Below are 5,933 nucleotides of genomic sequence, written 5' to 3'. Positions count from 1 at the left end.
CTCCTTCACACATACTTATGTCACTTAAACCACTTTATAACAGTAATTACATTTGGTAGTGTATATATGTCCCTGCCACTCTCTCACTTCGTCACAGCTTACCATTCCCCCTCCCCATATCCTCAAGTCCATGCTCTAGTAGCTCTGTGTTTTATTCCCGTCCTACCACTAATCTCTTCATGACATTTTTTTTTCTTAGAGTCCATATATATGTGTTAGCATACGGTATTTGTTTATCTCCTTCTGACTTACCTCACTCTGTATGACAGACTCCAGGTCTATCCACCTCATTACAAATAACTCAGTTTCATTTCTTTTCATGGCTGAGTAATATTCCATTGTATATATGTGCCACATCTTCTTTATCCATTCATCTGTTGATGGACACTTAGGTTGCTTCCATGTCCTGGCTATTGTAAATAGAGCTGCAATGAACATTTTGGTACATGACTCTTTTTGAATTATGGTTTTCTCAGGGTATATGCCCACTAGTGGGATTGCTGGGTCATATGGTAGTTCTATTTATAGTTTTTTAAGGAGCCCCCATACTGTTCTCCATAGTGGCTGTATCAATTTACATTCCCACCAGCAGTGCAAGAGTGTTCCCTTTTCTCCACACCCTCTCCAGCATTTATTGTTTCTAGAGTTTTTGATGATGGCCAATGTGACCAGTGAGAGATGATATCTCATTGTTGTTTTGATTTGCATTTCTCTAATGATTACTGATGTTGAGCATTCTTTCATGTGTTTGTTGGCAATCTGTATATCTTCTTTGGAGAAATGTCTATTTAGAAGAACCCAATCTTGAAAGCTGTTCTGTACATGCCATCTCCATGGTGACTATCATTGATGCAGAGATTGAAAATCACTCTAAATGGGAGAACTTATATTCCATGACTCTGAAATGTCCTCTTCCCTACTGAATATAAACAAGGAAGTATTAGAGTCTGGCGGCCACCTTAATAACCACAAAGGATGCCCACCTAAGGACAAAGTAAACACAGAGGCTCCTGAAACTCACCTTTCCTCTAGAAATATTATTATGTATGTAATAAACATCTGACTCTTTAGGCCAGTTTCTCACGGGTAGCCAAAAGAGTCCTTCCTGTCTGATGATACTGTTTTTGTCTCGCCTGAGGTGTCCTTGATGACCTCACATAAGAGAGCCTATGGGACGGTTTTACAGGGCAAGTCATTCTCCTCACACGCCACTCCCCCTGCTCCTCAACATAACCAAACGTTTAAGCAGATTCTGATCTCCGTGTGCCTCGGGAGGTTCACTGTAAAGCCAAATCCAGGATCAGAAGATGTACTCACCAAAAGAATAGAAAGACTGCTAATCTATGTTGGAAAAACATGGAGAATATACGTGGAAAGGGATTCTGAGAGTACTAGACCAAGGAAGGAAGAATAAAATCATAGATCAGATAGAATTTATCAATAGAGACGTATTTATCAGAAATTCTGGATTTAATGTGCTAGCTCAAACAGTTGGAAGTTGTCTAAATTATTTGCTAAATTATCTTTTGAGCTGTGCTCAACAGCAGTCTATTCTAAATTAACCAGAGGTACTAGAAATTTCTTATTTAAGTATAGAGGAAGAAATCCAAAAGTTTATGGAGATATAAATATTGGGGTAGATCCTCACATGTGAACCACTCACCTATTCCCAACTGTTTCCTTCCTTCACAGAGGAAGGAAGAAATGGCCAGAAAATATGTCCTAGACCAGAGGCTTGAGAATTGCATAGGTATAGAAAGCACTTTGTGGTTTTTCTTCATATGCTGGGGTAAGAAGAGAACACTCTGCAAAGGGCTCCTGATTTCAATAGGGATGCTAAGACGGAAGAGGGCAAGTTGTGGTACTTAACTGCTAAAGTCAAGGTGGGTATGCTGACCATAATAACAGCAGTAGGATTGGCATGGTATTCAAAATGATACAACTCTCAAAAATCTCTGCAAGTCTTTTATATTCAGTAGAGTTACAGACATCAAAATAGATGGCACCCTACTAGAGTTCTAATTCATTTGTATAATGGAAAAAACTCCAGGATTAATGGTTGTAGCTCTGGTGTTGTGTTCTTGAACATGGTAGTTCTGGTGGTGGCCTTCTGACACCTACCTTTCCAGCCTTTCCAGTGATTTTTGTAAGCACCTAATTCCCTGTCTTAAAACTCTTTCTACTTAAAGTACCTAGAGTAGTCCTGTGCCCTGAACACTGATGCATCCCAATAGGACCCTGAGCCCTTGCCATGATTATTTCCCCAGTTTCTGGGTATATTATTAAGATAGATGACCTCAGAAAGTGGCAGACTTCCTACACTGACATGTTGAATAAAAAATTACTGTAATATTTTTAAACTTCATCTCTGGGGAAATCACAGAGAATGAGGCCATGGTGTTTCCTATCCATCCCCACTTTTGGCCAGTGCAAAAGATAGATGAGTCTTGAGATTCACAGAGGATTACTGTAGGCGAAGTCAAGTGGGAACTCCAAGCGTACATGATCTTCCAAACGTAGTTGCTTTTTTTTGCAGCAAATCTACATACACTGTATGACTGCAGCTTGTATCTGGACACTCCTTTTTCTCCATTCCAACAGAGAACACAAGAAGTAGTTTGATTTCGCCTCAAATTACAGAAACATATTTTCAACTCCAGGTTATTTTAACTCTCTATTCTCTGTGCCATAAATTGGTCTATAAGAACTAGGTTGTCTCACCATCCCCAGCTAAATCAGCAAAAATATACTGATGAGCTCCGAAGAGCAGGAAGTGGCTGGTATTTTAGATTGAAACCATGCATGCCAGAAGGTTGGAAATAAATCCTATGCTCATGCAGTGACGTTTCTTGGGATCTGTGCCATGTGGCATGTGAGTTTATCCTCTCTAACATCAAGTACAATTTGTTTCTTACTTCTAGAAAAAAGTACTATGATTTCTGGTGCTCTTTGGATTTTAGAAGCAATAGATATAACATTTTGTGTGCCCGTCAGCTCTTCCCTGAGTGACCAAAAAGGCTGACAGCCTTGAGTAGGGTCCAGAGGAAGACTCTCCAGCTGGTCCAGGCTGCAACTTTTCCATATGGCCTGTTAGGACCCAACAAGATCAGTGGTGCTCAAAAATCAAATGAAGTCTGTGGTGTGGAAAGACTGAATACAAGATTCACAACAGAAACATCAAGGTTTTAGAACAAAGCTATGCCTTCCTCAGCGAGGTCCATTCCTCTTTGGAGGAATAGTACTTAGCTTGCTACTGGGCCCTGACAGAAACCAGGTGACTATGAAATATAAGCTGCCCGTCATGAACTGAGTGTTATCTGATCTACCCAGCTATAAAGTCAGACATATCCAAGTGGAAATAGTAGATAGGTGAGTGCATCTGAGCAGGTCCTGAAAGCTCAAGTTTCACAGGCTGATGTCTTCCTATATGCCTACTCATGCCACAGGCCACCTCTCCACCCACCAACACTTACAACACCATGAACACTTCTCTCGTATCAGGTAACTGAAGAAAAAGAAAGTGTAGTTTACAGATGGCTTTGCATAATAAGCTGACACCAGCCTCAAATGGATTGCTAAGTACCGCTCAGTCCCACTTAATTGAAGGTGCAAAATTCTCCCAGTAGGTAGAACTTTAAGTGGTATAACATCTTTGTTTTATCCTGGAAAGAGAGATAAGTTGATGGACAGTAACAAATATTTTGGTCAGATTGTCATAGACATGAAAAGAATAAGACAAGAGAATTGGTGACAAAGAAGCTTGGGAAGAAGCATGTGGACGGGTCTCATAAAATGGGCCATATTGTAAAGACATTACAGTTCCACAGAAATGTCCACCACGTGGCTTGTGAACCCAATAGCCGTTCTTCTTTCTTGAAAACAAAACTTCAGTTTTGTATAGGTACCCATGCTCCTCCATGTGACTTTACACTCCAAGGAAGGCTGGTTACATCTCCATCCCAACAGGTGAATCAATTCATCTAGCCCATCATGGTTATTCTATTTTCCATATGAGTGGTTGGCTTAAAAAGGCCCATGTGACCCAATTTTGGCCAATGAGACATTGAAGGAAGTCTGCTATGCGGTTAGTTCTGTGAGAGTTTCTTTACCTATTAAAAAGAAAGATAAGAGGTGGTCTCTTCTGCCTCACTTTGAATTGGGAGCTAGTCTTACAAATAAGAAGAGAGAGGGGAGCATTTCTGCTTGTAGTGGTTGTAGGAACATCTGGTTTCTAAGGCCAGCTGCATCTGTAGTAGCATCCAATGTATTGATACAGTGCCAAAAGTGTCAACTGTGCAAGCTGTGATTTCTGACACTAAGTGGTAGCAGCAGCTGTGTCCTCACAGGAATAGTTTTGTGATATGCTTTTCATTGTATCCCTGGATGCATGGCTTCTGAACCTGGACAATCTTTGAACTAACCAATATCCTTTAAATAATCCCTTTTCTGCCTGAATCAGGCAAAGTCCATTTCTGTTGCTCGCAGTGAGGCTCCCTGGCTGATACAGGTCTTCTGAATAAAATTGTCTGTGAGATGTTTTTGGTCCAAAGGAAAAAAATGTATTTTTGCAACACTAATGTTGTTTTCAGAATTGAGTGTTTCTTTGTAAGTTTTACTTTTTGAGGTTATTAAAAGTTAGGAAAGACAAATGTTCATCCACCTACCAGCAGTATTGCCTGGGTCAATCTCCAGCTGGTAAAAATAATTAAGGAGGAAAACATCTTTCATTGAAAGGATGGGAATTTTTAAAAAAATGTATTAATAATGGACTCAGTGGAAACTATCAGTAAATATGCAGTTTGGAATTGGAAAATAAAGGCAGCACCTTCCATATATGCTGTGGTGCTAGCCCTTACTTGTTACTGCTCCAGAGGAGCAAATAGGCAGATGTTTCACTCTCACAGAGACTTTTAAATTTTATCCTGGGACTGTCCTCCGTCACGTACTGAATGTTGTAATTTCAGCTATTTTTTTCCCAACTAGCGGGCGTAGAGGTCTCTGTTCTCCTTCTGTCTCATCTGAACAGTTGGGGCCACAAGATTCCCCCCTTCACAATCTGTGCATGCCTATTTCTTAGGCCCAATTCCAATCAGAAGTAAGACAAACTAAATAGCCTGAGTCTCACATTTAGGCCTACTATGTGCTGGGCATGCTTCTTGGCACTGAAGGTAACCTAGTGTCCAAAAGAGACAAAGTTCAAGATTTAGTGAAACTTCCTTTCCAATGATTTCTTTCCCTGCCCACCAGCAAAAATCCCAGATACCCCCCTTCTATCAATATATCTGCATGTTGTTTCATTTCCTCTGTACTGTCCTAGCTCACTGCTGTCTGTGTCCCAAATCTGGAAATGAAGCGGGAAGTCTTAATAGATCTGTTAGATTAAAAGAAGTGGGCATGTTGCTTTTTCTACATAGAAGATTAATATTTTTATTTACTTCAGATGTATAATTTTATGCTTTCATGTAATTGGTGTAGTACATTTATGCCTTCCGTAATGAAATAAAACCCAGATGTTTCGAAGCAGTCAATGAGGGTGAGGCTTTTCTTAGTAGAGGAGGCTGTACTCTATAGTCTCAGCTCTTAGCTCTGAACATTCTCCTCAGGGGTTATTTTAATGACTGTATCACCTGCTGGCCTTGGGAGGCAAAGACTGATATCCTGCTTCCAATGCTTTGTCCCATATATGGGCACATGACTTTTTCTCGTATGTCATTTAGCTCAACTGAGACAGATTTAATGCCCAAATTAAGCTTTACTAAAGGCTAACAAAATGGCAAACTGGATAAGAGTGAAACCATAAAAGTAACCCATCTAACAGACATTGCATAACTTACTCATCTTCAGTTTTTAACCCATTACAGGGCTCTTTACTTTTTCTCTTGAGCTCTGTTTCTGCAAGTACATATCCCCAAATATCTGGCTTTGTCATCATT

The sequence above is a fragment of the Kogia breviceps genome, chromosome 13, assembly GCF_026419965.1.
Source record: "Kogia breviceps isolate mKogBre1 chromosome 13, mKogBre1 haplotype 1, whole genome shotgun sequence".
Lineage (NCBI taxonomy): Eukaryota > Metazoa > Chordata > Mammalia > Artiodactyla > Physeteridae > Kogia > Kogia breviceps.
The sequence above is the reverse complement of the archived record's forward strand: the minus strand, read 5'-3'. Positions refer to the sequence as shown.